Genomic DNA, 16,121 nt, shown 5'->3' with positions numbered 1-16,121 from the left:
TGATCGTAAATTACAATATTGGTCCCCAATTTTATACTCTTCCATTTCTTTTTATTTGTCATTTTAAATTTCTAAATATATGTCGATGCATAACTTTGATTACTAATATTTTTAATTATTTTTTATTATAAATTATGAAAAATTTATATTTTAAAAATATTCGTCGATACAAATTGAACATCTTATTTGCGGCAAAAGTTATGGTGCATAAGGCATTTCCTTATGCATGGTGCATAAGAATAGGCGTTGATCCTCTGCGCGCACCTGCAACGTTACTTCCACGCGCCATTCCATTTTAGCCTTTGATCCTTGATCAAGTGGCCTTAGTGCTTCCACCCTCCTGATCATGCATGAGCCGTTTGATTAATCAAACAGCCCAGATCATTCCCTTGTTTGTTTTGTTTGTTGCTGCGCTCTGGGCCTTCTTGTGGTTCGGGCCTGGATTATTTCCTACTACCTGCACCTCTCCTGCTTACTTTCTGCATCCCTGTGATGTTATTTGTTTTTTTTTTATTATTATCTAATTTATTTAATTTGTATAATTTAAACCAAAAAATAAAATAAAAAATGATAAAAACCTAAAAAATAAATTGTAATTAAATAATTTGGATTTAAAAGGGGACCGGCGGGTTTAATCCGCTCATCCCTCGAATGACCGAACGATTGTCGTGCACTTTGTCTTCCGGTTGTTTGTCTTCCGCAAATAAAATTAATAAATAAAATTGGAGTAAAAAGGGGACCGGCGGGTTTACATCCGCTCATCCCTCGAACGCTAAGCTAGACAAACTAATATTAATCCTATTTTGTATTTTCGGAATCTCATCCTATTTGGTATGTTAAATGGTTTAAAGATGTTATACACTGAAATCATTAGTATTGTTAAATGGTTTTATATAATCATTAGTATTGTTAAACCATTAATATTGACTATGAGGGTAAAATAGATTTTTAAATCCTTAATATTGGTTAAATGGTTTCAAGATGTTATACACTGAAATCATTATTATTGTTAAATTGTTTTAAATAATGATGATTACTGAAACCATAAATATGGTTTAATGGTTTTGATAGTCTTCTATGTGAAACCAAAATAATTGTCTAATGGTTTTGTTTCTTCCGTTGTAAAATGAATTTCTGTCTTTGTTTAGCTTTTTCAAAATCACTTTGAAACCAAAATAATTATGGTTTAATGGTTTTGATAGTCTTGTATGTGAAACCAAAATAATTGTGTAATGGCTTCTAATAAAATAAATGAACAATGAAATTATTATTAAGAATTGTTATACTATTAAGAAACCATTTTCAATCACTAATCTCGAACTTGGCGATGAATGATGATTCCCGTAATGTTGTGGTGTGGCCGGCGATTGTGATGAGTTCTGTGATGGCGATGAATGATGATTTCAGTGACGGTGATGATGATTTAGAAATGATAACCGGTAGTTGCAATTAGTTTGGAGATGGGCTTCGGGGTGTATGACGAAATGAGCTGGGGTATACGAAGCAATTATGTTGGGGGGGGGGGGGGGGGGGGGTTGTATGACGAAATGGGTTGGGGTGTACGAAACAATTATGTTGGGGGTGTATGACGAAATGAGCTGAGGTGTACGAAACAATTATGTTGGGGACTTGGGTGTAGGAAGCAAATGGGCTGGGGTGTAGGAAGCAAGCTTATGCATGATGCATAAGTTTGGCTTATGCACCATAACCAGACCCCTTGATCGCAAGATTGTCTAAGATGGGAAAAAGTTCTGTAGGCCAAAATCGAATGAGGGTTAGGTATTAGAGATCTTCGTGATGTGAATCTAGCTTTACTAGGTAAGTGGAGATGGATGGTGTTGTCCGGGGTACGGGATAGGGAGATATTATTTTCGTTAGATATGGTCTTCTGTATCCATCGGCTTATTTTGGAGGTCGTCCATATGGTTTTAGGGGGCTTCCCTCTGGTGGAAAGATATTTCTCATTTAGGGGATTCTGCTGAGGTAGCCTCTGATTGGTTCTCATAGGGTGTGATTAAAAGAGTGGGTGACGGGACTTCGTCACTGGTTTGATCCTTATGTGGGGGTATTCCGCTAAAAACCAAATATCAAATTATATACTTATTTAATTAAAGTATCTCTCACTTTTTTTATGGGTTACCATGATATTGGTACGAAGTTTTCACCACTGTTAGTGATGACTAATCTCTGTCGGGGAATCTGTGGGGCACACAAGGTGAGTTCTTTCATACGCATGAGTCAAGAATCGAACCCTGACCACATGCTTAAGGGCACCAAGATCTTTACCACTTAGACCAATTAATTTATAGTTGATTCTCACTTCTTCTTTCTTCCTTTCCTTTAAACCAAACATATATTTAATTAAGAAAAATATCTCCCCTTACCCTTTCTTCCTACCCTTTCCTCCATTAAAATTTATCCCCTCTTTTGAACAAAATAGACCATAAAGTTGAGAATTTATCCCTTGTATTGACAATGTTTGATTGTATTCACAATTATTCATTCTTTTGGAAGTCTAACTTGCTTTTAAAAAATTGTTATTTTATTGGCGACCTAAATCAACAGTTTGGACCGCTTAATGCTTGGACTAGCCTTAATCGCATCACACACAAGGAATGCTCACACCTAGAACTCCAACAACTTCTCTTTTTGTTATATATCGGAATACATTCCATATCGTAATTGATCAATGAAACAATGAATTATGGGTTTTCATCTATATTGGATCATTTCGAAACGCAACTTGTGAAATTAAGCGATTTTGGATTGTAGCTTCCAAAACTAATTTGATTTTGGAACGTAGGATACAAACCTAACTGGGACGAAATTCAGGAGTATTTTTTTTATTTTTGGGAATCCTAGAAGCAAAATGAAGGACTAAAGAGCCTTTTTCCTATATTTTCAAGCTCAAAAACAAATAGTTTTATGCTGAGCCCAGAAGCTCATCAAAAACAAGTGAAAGAATATGCTGATTAATCAACATACTTATTTGAAAGTTTTGTGCCCCTTTGTGATTCGAAAAGCTAGAAAACAATTGAGTAAAGGGTAAGGTACCTTTAAAATGAAAGAATCAAAATATTATATGTCCCAACCATGATGCATCCACGCAAACATTCTATTTTGTTATTCTTGATTCTTTGCTGCATTTTCCAACGTGTATGCTTATTTGTAAAGACAAATTGACGATGTGGCTGCACAAGATTGCATCACACATGCAGGTAATGAGTTATGCACACACCCTAATCATGAAATCCACACTCCCTTTGTATCATTCTTGTGGAAGAACAACTCCAACAACTTTTCTTCTTGTTATAAAAACAACAACTCTCTAATCTCAACTCAATTCACACAACTATATATATAGCTTAATTAGCAACTCATAGCCAATTCCATTATCTTCTTTTCAACTCATATTTCAAGACAATCACTTTCCATGGCCATTTCCCCAAGGTGCATTAAGCTTGCATGCATTGAAGGTGAATCGTTTGTTTGTACATGTGTAGATTGCATTCAAGAAGATTATCACACTGGGAATGGAAATTCCGCACCAATTGCATATAGGGAAGGTGATGATGACGATGATGGTGGTTATGACTATGCTCCTGCCGCATAAACTCGTGTGTTAGGTTACTCGTGGTGATGATGACGATGATGGTGGACGGTGGTTATGACTATGACGAAGACTATATTTGATATGTTAGCTAGGGCGTGAGCTTATATTTGCAATTTCCTATTTCTTTACAATGTTAGTTTTGCTATTAGGTTCTCTAGAACCAAAAATCTATTCTACAAATTAAATTAACCAAGGCTAGTTATTATGCTCACAAAATACTCTTGAGTAATCATGTACGTATTGATCCTTCATTTATTTTAAATGTATTTTGAACTTGACTTATCCACAAAAACAAGAGTCCAATTAAAAAGACAGCAGAAAAAAAATAATCACAAATAAAAACAGTCTACAACACACTTATCATGTGTTTTCAATTTTTAATTTCTTTCATCATCACTTCCTTGACCATAGGCAAACCAAAAGACATAGGGTCTGTCTGTTTTAGATTTCTTAAGAAAAAATCTATTTTTTTTAAAAAAAAAATATCTATTTTATCATTTTGATAGCTTGTTATAGATTTTTTGAAAAAAAAAATTCATTTTTAACTCCAAAATGAAAAGTTAATCCTAATAATTTTCAAGAATCTATTTTTTTTAAAAAAATAAAGGAACCTAAGTGTAAGATAATCCTAAAATTTTCAAGAATCATTTTTAACTCCAAAATTTATTTTTATTTTTTTGTTATGATAAACAAATGGAAAGTAGCTTTAAATTTTTTTAAAAATCTCTAAAAATTTTCAAAACAAAATATTTTTTTTTAAAACTTAAACAAACACATCAATAATAATTCAAACTTCTTCAACTACAGTATGGTTTGTCGTGTTTATATTTTCTTTTTTTTTTTTTTAGGTAAATTAAGAGTATTAAGAGACATCATAGAGACTAATAAACATCATAGAGACATCTAGTAGCACTAATCCTATACTTCTTTGCTCATATATAATATATAAACAAAAAGGGGAAACTATACAAAGTGGGGGACCAAACCTTACCCAGATAAAAAACAAAAGAAAGATAAATAAAAGAACAAAAATAACAAAAGCAAAAACAAAAAAAAAAACGAACAAAAACAAATCCAAAATTAGGGAGACTATACATAAACTAGTCTTCAAAGAGGACATGAGGCAAGGTTTCCCACGAAAGAAAACCTCTAGATTGATCGAACCCAAGAGAAGTTGACTAGCCATACTTCCATGTTTGACTAGAAAACTCTCAGAAAGGATCATGGAGAGTATCGTGGAGGTGGACCCCTAGACCGGCTAGGATAACTCTCAAGGCTGCGCGCAATCCGTAGGCTTTGTTTTTTAGTTTTCTTAGACACGTACGGAGTGAATGGAACTTCCTCTTCGGTATTGTTACTTGTTCTACTTTCCCATGCTTGATTTATTTTCTCCATATCGTCAAAATAGTTTGCAAAATAGTTTGAGTTTCAGCTACTACTTCCTCTACCGAGTCAGAGATTAACTCTGGCATATCTGGATCCATGATTCGTGCATTATGTTGTGCGGTATCGGTATTAGCCCGCGTTATTTCATCTTCTAGGACTTCCTCAGAAGCTCTATGATTAAAATCAGTGTTGTTCTTCCTCCCAGGAACAACATTCTGCCTTTCCGGAGCAGTAGCCATGGCAACATCATCCCCATTTTGCTGCTCCAAATTAGTAATGTAGCAACATCAACATCCGTCTGATTCTCATGATCTTTACCATTCATTGGAGGACACATGTCTTCCTGTTGTAACTTATCAACACTAATAACCTCCCCATCAACAATGGTTCTTAGTGTATTGGAATCCACAAATCCTAAAAGAGGATTATTATCAACACATTTTTGGGCAGACACATTGTTTATTCCATACAAAGCTGATTGATCGATAGAATCAGGAATAATAACAACTTCAGCATGATCCACTTGACCCTCTTTTCCATTAGCCAAAACCTCTTTTTGAATAGGAAAGTATTTGCTGACGTTACGTCTTGGCTTTTCTGGAAGTACCATTTTCTCTTTATCCGATTTAGCATTAAATTTACAAGAAGAAAAGCTATGACCAATACATTGACAATGTGTATAAAAGAGTGGAAGATTCTCATATTCCACATTAACAAGAAAAGCATAACCTTCTCTTTCAACCCAAATTCTATTTTTTATTTTAGCAGACAGATCAATATCAATTAGAACTCTTGCAAAATGTCCAAAGGATCTATCAAAAAAACTCTTACTTGTAAAAGCATCGAGACTTACCGGTGTTCCAAGGCCATTAGCAATAGAAAATAGAATCTTCGGACGCCAGTATTCTTGAGGAAGACTCAAGAAACGAACCCAACATTGAGTTTGTTTGCTTAAAATTTTTTGGGTTGAAATTTGGAGACCAAGCAAATAATTTGATAAATCCCGGTTTAAGACTCCATGATGTCACTGCACGAACACTTCGAATGTCTTCTATCGAAGAGAATTTAAATTCATAGAATCCCTTACCTAAAGAGACAATGCCCCATCTTCCCAAAGGTTTCCAAATATTAGATAACTAGTTCTGGTGCCCGTGCTAACGCACGGGAAACACCGCCTTTTAGTAATTTCGTACACAATTATCAATTTGCAAATGCTATATAAATTTGTGATAAATAAAATGGCAAAATATTGTTTCTTAGTTTCACCCCTCAATTTAGATAAAATATTTCTTGGTTACCATTAAGAATTACGGGAAGCATATAGTACAAATTAAATTACTAACTAAATTCAATCAAATGGCAAAATGTTGTGTTTTAGTTTCACCCCTCAATTTAGATGGCATACTTGTTAGTTACTCTTATCATTTAACAGGAAGTATGAAGTACAAATTACTATATTCAATCAAATCAAATATTAACAAAGTCGATACACGCATAAACATAACCTTTCTGGGATGCCTACCGTGTTTTTTCTAGATATAAAACTTGAAACTTAATTATCATAAAGTTACATAACATCATCCCTCTATAATATTTAACAAAGTTGATATATGCATAAACATAACCCTTCCGGGACGCCGCCCATATTTTTTCTAAAATAAATTTGGAACTTAATTATACTAAAGTTACATAATACCCCTCTCTTTGCTTACTATGTTAAAGACTCTTACAAAGCAAACTATCAAACCAAAACTCAATAAAAAAATAAAATAATGAACAATATGTATTTTGAACTTTTATTCTATCAGGTGAAGTTAACAATAATATTATCTACTAAGACTACTATAACCAAAGTGTTTTTTTTGCTTGGTGTTTCAATGCCAAGTATATTCAATTGGCTTATAACAGCCAGCAATCTAATTGCTGATATATGAAGTTAAAAATTCGGTATATCGTTTCTACTTTTGCACCATGGCGATCTTGCTATCTTTCTCGAACCTTCAAAAACAACCTTTGTGTACATTTGACTTTGTACCATTAGTTGTACACATCTGCAACAATTTGACATTCTTGTTAACACTGCTTAATTAGATTCATAGAAACTCAAAGTGGAAATCATTAAAGAAGTACATTCACTACTATATTTCATAGCTCATAAAAAGAAGTGACTTCATATAGATTTTTTGCATTGGTTTATTCGAAAGTTGGCTAGGTTATGGGTAGTTGCCTAATGTACACAATTAAGGCCATGTTATGAAGGTAAGCAAATGGAATAAATGCAGCAAACCAACAACCCTCTTACAACTTCAATACTAACCGTCTTGACACAAAGCACTACCCAATCTCATGGATTATAAGAATTACATAGGAAATGAACAGTCAATCTCATGCGAAATCAAAATCAATAAACAGGAAAAAAAAATGAAATCGAATCAAAACTAAAACATAAAACAGATTGAAGAATAGAAGAAATAAGGGCAAAAAAGATATTGTTGCCGTGTGGTTAACTCAAAGAAGGGGAAAAAATCAAAAGAATTATCATAAGAAATTTTATAATTAAAGATGTTATCAAAACTCCATGTAAACACATAAAAAAAGTATTAAAAAAGTATTGAGAAGTTCACAAAAGCAATTAATCTCATGTTTCTTAAACATTCAATCATGTGTTTCCTGAAATTGTTTTTGCTTTATGTTTATAATAGTAAATACATATTTAATCTCATGCTTCATGTGTTACCTAAAATTGCATATGCTTTATGTTACCTGAAACATCCTTTATGAAATGATTGATGAACAAAATCCCAGAAAGCTATAATTTTTCTTATTTCCATTACTTTTAGCTCCTGCATATTTCAAGCACCAAGAAAGAAATGAATTGATGCAAAAAAAAAAAAAAAACAAAATGAGAACTTTCATATTGAGACAAAATGACCAAAAGTTTGAGACCTTTATGAGTTTTAAGAACTTTCTTTCCTAAAAGGGATCAAATTCCTTTAAACACAGAGGAACCCATCTGTCACCTAAGAACTTTCTAAGAACTTTCTTTCCTGAAATGAAAATGAGATCGGGTTCGAATAATCTCTTATGTTGGAAGCATAAATTGAACAAATAATGAAAGAATACTCAACATTGAAGAAGAATACCACAAAGCCTGGTTTTCATATTGAGACATTTCATCAAGCACTTTGTGAGTGTTCACATTCACAATCAAAAAATTAAATCCAAAACATAAATGACATTCAGCTTACCTTAACGTCTTTGTGTATGCTGATTACTCATTCTTTCTCGCCTCCGACGTGTGCGATGATTCCTCATTCTTTCCCGTTGCTGGATTTGTCAAAAGAGAAGGAGAAATGAAGCAATCCAAAAAAAATGAGAGAAGATAAAGAACAGAGTGAGAGATTGAAGGGGAAATTTGAATTTGGTTGCTCTGTTCTGTTCAACGTTGAAGAGATATCGATTAAAGCCATAAAATCCGCTGGGAGTGTACTGATAAGAGTCAGAGAGGAATAAGCTTCAACAACTGGGCCAGATCAGTTTTTCACTTGTTTGAATGCAAAAATAAGACCCAACAAAACCAAAAGAAGAGGGAAATTCAAAATTTAAATTTTTCTTCCAACTCAAGCATCCAAGTTGGCACCATAAGCTAAATATGGAATGAAAGTAATATTAATTAATGATGATTTGGCAAGAATGTGGTTAGAGGTGGACAAATAAGCTTTCTTTCCCTAACATGGTTTTGAGTTTGTATATTATTAAGATAAGATTAAGATTAAGATAAGATTTGGCACGCAAGTCTTGAAGTGTGAGAGGTGGATCACCCTTTGATAACAACCATCTACCGTGAAAGTGATTTTGACAATCTTCCAAGCCCGCCTTATATTCCTCTTGAGGGATTTTAATATATAGCAACATCATCTCCTTTTAAGCTAGGTTTCGGAAGTTGGCTAATTGGCACATCATAAGCATAAGCATTACTTAAGGCTTGAGTAAAATATATTTTTTTCAAATTCGCGGCATCTGTTGCTGCATCTCCGTTAATACCCGTCAATTGATGGTTTGCCGTCGCAATTTTTGCACCAACGGCTGATGAAGAATTGTTGCCTGGCATGCTAACATCACGTTGGGATGGTTGTTTATCCCCATAATTTAATTCACGTGAAAGACAAGGGGATGGTTGTTTATCCCCATAATTTAATTCACACTCTATAGCATGAAAGGCCATGCTTGACCAAGCCAAATCCATGATGACCAATAGGATTTTGATGATGATATGCAATAGTGTGCACCAATTTGAAAATTGAATGAGAAAATGTTGTTTGTTGATGGAGAATTGAGAGGCGGCGCTCATGCCCTGGCAGATCGTTGATGGAACAACATTAAGGCTCTAAATTAACAATTTTGCGCAACAACATTAAGTGTAAATCTTCATTTTCTTTCTTGATTTATGTCGAAATAAACAAATATTTTTGTCTTTAAATTTTGTCAGTGTAATTCTTAAATATATCAAAATTGTCATTTGTAAAGAAGCCCAAATGTACTTTTTGTCTCTAATCATATATAGCAGAACACATTTAGATAATATACACCTTACACAATTAAACTCTAAAATAGTTGGATAACACACACCTCATACTGTATATCTTAACATATTCTTTTAAATGTGAGACAATTTCATTGCTCATCCATCAAGTTGAATCGGGACTTATATCATCGTTGGGTCCTAGGGAAAACTTCACTAGATTGGATCACCGTATTGAGTTAAGGAACAATTACACAAGTGTGATAAACACCCACATTTTCATTCAAAATCTTAAAGACATTCAATTTACAGGGCATCTCACTTATATATTGTACAATCTCAACTCTTCCATCTAATGTAGAATTTTAACTCACACTTAACATATTTCAACAAAAAGTGGTTAAAGATAAAGCTTTAGTTAGACTATAATCAACCTTCTTGTCTCGGAATAAACTCAACTCTTGACCAATCATGGTATGTGGTTCGATTTCCACGGAAGGCAAAAATTCTACTAAATATGGGAGTAGAGAAAATCGTAAGGTACAACGTCAAAATTGTCTACTACGTAAAAAAGGGGTCCGGGTCATTACAAAGAGCAACAATCATAAATTTGAATGGTAATAATATTAGATGGATCAAAAATATCTAGAATTTTTCTCTTTCCACCCCCCATGTTTCTCCCAGCCCCCCCCCCCCCCGAAATTCCAATTTTGTCCTCATAAATAGTTTTTGGAATTGCCTACTACGTAGAAAAGCAGTCCGGGGTCCATACAAAAAGCAACCATCATAAATTTGAATGTTAATAATATTAGATGGATCAAAAATATCTAGAATTTTTCTCTTTCCACCCCCCTGTTTCTTCCAGCCATCCTGAAATTCCAATTTTGCCCTCATAAATAGTTTTTGGAAAATGTTTTTCAAAATTTATATTTTTTTGGAATCCATTTTCCAAAATAGACTAAAATGTGGTTTTTAGATCTATATTTTTTCATTCACATTCCAGTGTTTCGGATTCTATTTTCTAAAAAGTTAACTATTTCGGAAAAAGTTTCCTGAAATTCAGTTATATGTTATCAGAACCACAAATTTGCTGGTCTAACTTGATTTTTCATCACTCTCAATCATTTTTATCATGTTTTTAACACTAATCAATCTCCAAACATAATCCAAAATATAATCGTGTTGATGGATGTGAGTTATTGTTTATGGACACTTGCAGACAAGCATGATGTTTTACAGCAAGTCTGTTATACACCTTTTATTGTATGCTACTTTTGATGTATTTCAATTTTTTTTATTATTGAGATTGATGAAAAATCAGGTTAGAATAGCAAATTTGCGGTTCTAATCACAGATAACAGGATTTCAAAGAACGTTTTCTAAAATAACTTTGGAAAATGTTTTTCAAAGCAATTTGGGATTCTGCATTTCGAAATATTTGAATTTTTGAAAAACATTTTTCAAAATAGTTAACTTTTTGAAAAATAGAATCTGAAACACTGGAATGTTATTGAAAAAAGATAGATCTGAAAACTACATTTTAGTCTATTTTGGAAAATAGATTCCAAAAATATATAAATTTTGGATAATATTTTCCAAAAAATATGAGGGCAAAATGGGAATTCCAAGGGGCCTGCAAGAAACATGGGGGGTTTAGAGAGGAAAAAATCAAATATCTATTAATCATAAAAATGAAAAATTCAATTGGTGCATTGGTCCAAAGCAGATTTTTTAATTAGGCCCAACACCGATTTTTTAATTGGCCTAAAACATGTTTTTTAATATATTTTTAACAGAATGTTTTTAATAGTTTGATACTAATAATCGAAATAAATAAATATTTATGAAATTAATGATAAAATATAATAATATATTCTCTTTACAAATATTTACGTTTAATTAATATAATTATTTTTAGGTACGTAAAAGATTGAGTGAGAGTTGGGCTCCGATAGCTCAAGTAGGGACGGTTTTTTTTAATAGGATGTCAATTTGCATCTATTGACGGAGTTTTTTGTGGAGAGCATCTGTTTAGAGCAATATTGACTAGCAGCAAAGTGCAATATAGGACTAGTGTAATTCAAAAAGAAGTGGGGGCTGACTTGCAATCTTGCAACCTAACCACTCCTAAAGTCATAGCTATATGGCTATTTTAGTTTGATCTTGAATTATGAATATGAAAGACAGCTAAGGCCAGATTTTGGCTAACTAACTTGAATCCCCACATGCTACATTGTCAAAAAAAGTTAGGCAAAATAAAGCTACATCATTTTTTCCCCACACACGTTTTATGTTTATATTGACCCTTTCTTGAACTAGAGTAGGGAATATCTTTTTTCTTTATAGATTATGGGCACAAGCTATAAAATGAATAGGCCTAGGATTATATAGGTGACAAAGTTCTTATTCAAGAATTTTAACAATGTTTGTATTATTAAGTTAAATCCAAACTTAAAATTGTTGATAATGACTTCTCATTCAAATACTCTAGGGTATGAAACACTACTATTCTTTGTGTAATTAAAATTTACTTCTCCATGCTATTCGATAATCACTAGTTATATTGGTCATTTTATTTCATTAATATATAGTACTTATTAAACAATATTATGTTGAGAACTTTCTAAAGTAATCAATATTAGTGTTGTGGTAGGGTAGGGTATAGGCAAATTTGATTATCTCTTTCCATTTTCTCTACATCTATCGGACTTGGATCTCCTTCTATCATTCTCTCCATTAGGCATGGTAATAAAACTCGATGTTTTCTCTTTAGGCCTCCCATGGTTCTTTTCCCCCCTGTATTTTACTTTTTTGCCCTTCAATAAAAACTTCAGTTGCTACGAACCATTTTTTTTATGCCTTGAAAAAAAAATTCGGTTTCTGTTAACCGAATTTTCCCTGAATTTAAACTAGAAAAAACTTCGGCTTCTGCGAACCGAAGTTTTTAGCAAGGGCAAAATTGAAATATTTGGGGATATAAATGATACATGGGAGGCCTAGAGAGAAAACATCATAAAACTCATGTTCGCGGTACCCGTCAAAATCCTACCCGCTTTGACGGGGAAAATCCGAGTTGACTGGATTTGGGTTTGGGTTTGGGTTTTCCCCGATTTCAAAAGACGGGGTTGGGACAGATAATAGGAGCATTGATACTCACCTCGAACTCGTCCCTGAATCTGCCCCGCTTATATTAAAATTATATTTTACCTATTTTAAATTAAAAAACTCTTAAACAATCTCTTAAATTACTTCATATGTTTATTTTAATTTGAGTAATAAATAAACCATTTTCTCAATTTCTTTTCTTTATTTAAAAAAAATATTGTTGAAATAAAATAATTTTGTGTTATTAATTTTTTTTTAATAAAAAAATATCAAAATTCATGTGGAAAGAGGCCTAACGGGGATACCCGAACCTCATAGAGATACCTGATCCCCGTTGGGTATGGGTTTGAGGTTATATTTTTTATTCCCGCTTGGAATTGGGATGAATTTGGAGAAACCCGGACTTTATGGATTTCGAGTTGGGGAGGGCAAAATTCATCCCCACCCCGTTGTCATGCTTGCTCTCCGTCTCTATTACCACATTTTGTTTCTATCTCTCTCCAAAATTTAGAAAGAAAATAGAGAGAGAGAGAGAGAGAGAGAGAGAGGGGATGATAGATGAGTAAAATCTATCATTTTCTCTTCATTTTTTTTAACGAAAATATTTCCTCTCTGCAACACAACAATGCCACCAATTTGCCACATCTGCAAAAGTTAATGTTTTTGGCAAAAAACAAATAGAAAGGGATCAATGTGGCAAACAAATATATCTTTAAGGAATTAAAGTGAAACTTTTATTCATTAAGGAACTAAGGAACTTGTTGAATATGTTGATTGTTGTGTTGGAAGTCCCACATTGCTTAGGTTCCCGTGATGTGAAGTGTATAAATATGTGAGGGCAATCTCACCCTATGAGCTAGCTTTTGGGATGAGATCCAAGCATATTTAACATGGTATCAGAGCCGGGTTAAAAACTACAATGTGATCATTTGACCCAGGACACGCTAGGCGTGAGGGTGGGTGTTGAATATGTTGATTGTTGTGTTGTTGTGTTGGAAGTCTCACATTGCTTAGGTTCCCGAGATGTGAAGTATATAAATATGTGAGGGCAATCTCACCCTATGAGCTATCTTTTGGGAATGAGATCCAAGCATATTTAACAGAACTAATGTGAAATCAATTATTTTATTTTAAGGGATCATCTTGAGAGGAAGGATATAAAAAGAAACTATGTATGTCCTTAAATCTGAGAATTTAAGGCTCTGCAATAATCCTTGCATGGGTGAGAATGAGGTGATTTATAAGCTTATAAGAATTGAAATGTTTAAGTGGTAGAGGGATGAGATCTCAAGCTTGTAAAATCCTTGAGAAGTCAAGCTTGTAACAAAGAAGCAGATTTATGAATGGTAAACAACTAAATAGGACTCGCTATTTGAAAAGTAGTGTCTTAATTTCAGTTGAGTTTTATCTATATTTTTTACATTTTTTTTAGTTTAAATCTTTATTTTTTACATTTAAAAGGTGTTTATTTCCTCATTAGACTCTTTCGAACTAAAGCAAAAAAATTAAATTCGGTTAACAAATTAAGGCCCGTCTCAATATCTGCCTAATGTATTGCCCATTATGCACATTTCAATATGTAGAAATTTTTTCTTCCCTCTTTCAAACACTCTTTTATCTCCGCAGAATTCAAAATGTATTTTATGAATTTTTCTAGTCTAAATATTATTTTTAATAGGAAAAAAATTGAAAAATATGTTCCGAACTTACAATATTATGTTAGTTTTTTATTTTTTTGTCAGGATTTAAACTCTATACCTCCAACTCCTTAATTCTCAGCTCAACTAGCATAGTTGAAATACTCATCTCACCCTACAATATCTGTGTAATGTATTGCCCAATTTTGTAGTCCAGCCAAGTTTTAACTTATATTTTGATTTTATGGATTAAAATTTCAAACTTTCCATAATTATTTTTCTTGATATTTGTTCAAAAAAGTAAGGAAATTGCATGTGATTATAGAGATCAAGGTTTACATTTTTGATACATTCATTTGTTTTAAAAAGTATTTTTTTTTTTTTGTCAAATTCTAACCCCTAAACTATTTTTTAGAAAAAAAATCTTTAGATGATGATTTTCTCTCATTCCAGCTGTGAAGCTTAAACAAAAGTAGATGTCATTAGTGGTGCAAGACCTTCATGCTAAAGGAGAGAGGTAGCCTCCAAAATTGGTTAAAAAAAGGTCAATGGAATTAATCACCAAAATCATTGAGGACTATTTCTCCAATATCTTCCTATAATCGAGAACTATTTTTAAGCTCTTTTTTCAACAGAAAGAATAGTAAGAGATGATGGATCACGAAATAGCTGATAAGGTCTTGCTAACGGTGTTTTAAATTACTAGTTAAGGAATTAAAAAGAGAAATAAAAGAAATGGTCATATTACCACTACTTAAAAGTGAAAATTTAACATTTAATGATAAAAAATATTCAATGTTTAAAATTTAAATTTACAAATTCTAATAAAATATTATAATATTTATCTTTTTAACATGCGTCCTCAAGACACGTATTAATATTCTCCTAAAAAAAATTATACATTAAAAGAAAATTAAAATTTATATTTTTATATGGTCACACAATACTTGAAAAAAACATATTTAAATTTAAATTCTTAACTAGTGCACGGTGCAGGAATTAAAAAAAAAAGAAGAAAATTTTATAATTTTTTTCAATATAAATTAGATATTAGCCATATGACCCACACTATTTGGAGGTCGTATTTGAATATTAAAAATGGGACATAATAAAAAACGCAATTTATTGTTTAAAAATATCTTCTATTTAAATTATAAATAATATAAAAATAATAATTATCATTTTCAAATAACATAAACAAATGCATATTTTAATCATGATTAAATCTGCTGCAAAAAGATTGAATTTAAATTTAACGGTTTTATTTAATTTGAAATGACAAAAATAAAAATTATGCAAAAAAAAATTGGTAATATTAGAATTTATTTTTTTGACTAAGTAATATTAGAATTTAAAATAAGAACTTTGTACACACAAATATCATAGTCTATTATTAATTGAGACCTCCAAAGTTCTGCCAAAATTTGAAGGTATAATGTCACCGCACACCCAAATATAGTATTGGTCCCGGATATTAGACATCTTTGTCCACACATAGAGTTATGTAAGAGTTTTAAGTAGTATTTAATTATGACTTGTGTATACAACAAAAATAATATAGATTCTTAACTATAAAATATGAAAACTATTTATTTTGTCTGAATTTTAAATGTGCTAAATGAGTCCTTTTTAAAACTAAATATGTTGCATCACCGTTTTTAATCACAAAACTAATGATAAAATACCAAAATTGACTTGACAAAAAAAATAAAATATCAAAATTGAATAATTTTTAAAACGAGGAATCAATTATGTGACTAAATAAAATATAAAAAAACCAGTCCCCGTGAGCTTAACTCAATTGGCAGAAATATCGCACTATGAGTCGGTTTGGATTAGCTTATTTTTGAGTTTATGC

At 32.2% G+C, this 16,121-nt stretch overlaps 1 long non-coding RNA gene across 1 annotated transcript; it reads right to left on the bottom strand.

The window, feature by feature from the left end:
* Positions 1–7,597: 7,597 nt before the first annotated feature.
* Positions 7,598–8,500, bottom strand: LOC123898280. The gene is made up of 3 exons (XR_006805291.1): positions 8,248–8,500; positions 7,946–8,046; positions 7,598–7,842 (listed from the first exon to the last, which is right to left on the bottom strand). It is a non-coding gene; the product is annotated as an uncharacterized LOC123898280 (long non-coding RNA).
* Between the last annotated feature and the right edge of the window lie 7,621 nt (positions 8,501–16,121).

Source organism: Trifolium pratense, linkage group LG7 (assembly GCF_020283565.1).
Source record: "Trifolium pratense cultivar HEN17-A07 linkage group LG7, ARS_RC_1.1, whole genome shotgun sequence".
Classification (NCBI taxonomy): Eukaryota; Viridiplantae; Streptophyta; class Magnoliopsida; order Fabales; family Fabaceae; genus Trifolium; species Trifolium pratense.
The sequence above is the reverse complement of the archived record's forward strand: the minus strand, read 5'-3'. Positions and strand labels throughout refer to the sequence as shown.